Here is a 2,641-nt window from a genome sequence, read left to right as displayed (position 1 = left end):
GTGCATCTACCAACCAAGGAAACGTGAAATAGTTTAACCCAGTAACTTTGCTTTGGTAAGCCTTTTTCTGCAAGCGTCTGAGAAAACGAGCGCGTCTGATTTCACTCCCTTGGTGACGTGGCAAAGGGATCTCATTATAATATTACCGCCCCTAATCTGTAAGTTTACACCCACGGCACCGTTATTATGTTTTCGCAAGCGACAACGGTGTACTAGTTCTAATGCCATGGCGAAAGTTTGAGCACAACATGCTAACTGTTCTGTCATTGGCTGCACAGAACACTGTTTAGAGTCCCAGCCTCAGAGCGCACGAGAGAGCAGTGGATTTATTGATTTATTTACTATAAATTGCTGCTGCCACACAAATCTAAAATAAACATGCGATTTATTTCCCAGCTGTTTACCTTCACAGACATAACCGACTGTTTTTTGTAACTCATGTGTGTTTTTAACATAAACTTGTGTGTGAATGAGAATTTAGTTTAGTACTCACATGCTGTGATAGCCGCTTTCTGTCCGTGTGCTTCGGAAACTCATATGGTTTAAACCGCATGATTTCAGCGCGATAAACATGATAATCAGAACCAAAACAGATGTTTTTTAGCAGGTACGAGCTGTAATGGCACAGCTCTATTCTGGAAAAGGGGGCGGGGAGCAGCAGCTCATTTGCATTTAAAGAGACAGGCCCAAAAAACAACGTGTTTCTGCTTCCACTCAAAATAGGTATTTTCAAAATGATATAATAAATGATCTGTGAAGTATTTTGAGCTGAAATTCCACAGACACATTCTGGGGACACCAGAGACTTATATTATATATGGTAAAAAGGGGCATAATATGTCTCCTTTAAAATTTATGTTTGTATAGTTTTGGTTATCGATGCTATAACTGATTACCACCAGTGTTTACCTTTTTCCAATTATATTGGCACACTTGGTAAATATGAACAAAATGGGCTGGGAATTTCTTTCAATTAAAATTTCACAAAAATCAAACCTCTACTTCAAGTAAAATTACACAAAAAAGTCCATCCATTCTCAAAACCACTTTGTCCTGTGTAGGGTGACTAGGGATGCAGAAATGTGGAATAAATGAAATGTTTATATCCAAAATATTTACCTACAAATTCTCAAGAGTAATCATATCTAACTGAATCTAACTTAAAAGAAAAAAAAAGAAGTCATTATTTACTCACCCTTCATGTCATTCCAAACCTTTATGACTTTCTTCTGTTTGCAGGTACTAGTTGGGTCTTGGGATCAGAACGTTTTCAAAACTATGATCAGACATCATTTATAAGCTCAACTTGTTTGGGGAAAATGGCCATAAATAGCTTTTGGTGTAATCAAATAAACTCATGTACCTACAGTTTGCCATGCGTTACTGTAACTGGGTTCAGTGGGACTGGGTTTTATGGCCAAATGAGACCAGAATATTTTTTTTTGGAAACAAAACAATAACGGTGGGTTATAGTAAGCACTCTGGAGGATCTTTATTGCTTGTGCTGCTAATTTTCTTCAACTTGTTAGGATACATGATCTCATAAATTCCAATAAATACCAGCAGATATTAAATCAACACCTGACTGACCTGTCAAGAAGCTTAAAATGAGCCGTTGTTAGATCTTGGTTAGTATAGGTTGCTTATGCACATTGAGCCTTCCTTATTATATTATACATATTCTAATGCAATCTGTAATCTTCACTCATTGAAGAGATCATAATTTAAAGACCCCATTAAATCACTTAACAAGCAATTTCATTTACGGTTTAAGTATTTCCTTTTGAAACAGGATGTTTCTATGCATACTGCAGGAATAGTCTAGTATAACTGTCAATGTGCATAATTTCGTCAGAAAGGAATGATTGTATTCTTGTTTTGAAGTAAAAAAAACAAAAAAACATTACAATTACAAACTGCCTCCGATTGTTAATTTTTTTTGCAATGTGATGGCAGATAAGGCATTAGAACTGACATGCTTAAATTATGCTGCATTACTGACGGGTCCATCTCCCCGTAAAAGCCTGTTTGAAAACCTTATGTTTATTTGTGACTGAAGAGAATTCACAGTGGAATGCACCAAACAACAAATGCTGTTCTACTGAGACATTCACATAGTGGAAACGTCTCGGGTTACTTATGTAACCATGGTTCCCTGAGTAGGCCTAACATGAGCCTTCAGAAGGTAAATGCTATTTTTAGTCCAGTGATCTTGTTTTAGTATTTCTCCTGTCTATCCTCATCACCTCACTTATGAACCAATGGGTCGAGCACAGAACTGATGATGAAGTATCGGGTGTTGATATGTGTCTGTGCAGCAGTCTTGCGCTGTTGTAATCATCTGTATGACATTACAAGGACAAGGAAGTTTAAAAAGGTGGCTTGGTTTTAATAAAAACAGTTTTTGGATTAACAAGGAAGTTTTTAGTTGAGCTGACAGTATGCTTTTATAGTAAATAACCTCTTAAATGTCAAAAGATTACAGGAAATTTCATTTCTCAACATGTCCCTTTAACCCTTAAAGTGTTTAAATCGAAGTGTGTATATATATATATATATATATATATATATATATATATGTGTGTGTGTGTGTGTGTGTGTATATATATATACTGTATATATATGTGTGTATATGTGTATA

Source organism: Sinocyclocheilus grahami, unplaced genomic scaffold (assembly GCF_001515645.1).
Source record: "Sinocyclocheilus grahami isolate Dianchi unplaced genomic scaffold, SAMN03320097.WGS_v1.1 scaffold37.1, whole genome shotgun sequence".
Taxonomy (NCBI): domain Eukaryota; kingdom Metazoa; phylum Chordata; class Actinopteri; order Cypriniformes; family Cyprinidae; genus Sinocyclocheilus; species Sinocyclocheilus grahami.
Note: the sequence above shows the minus strand (reverse complement) of the source record.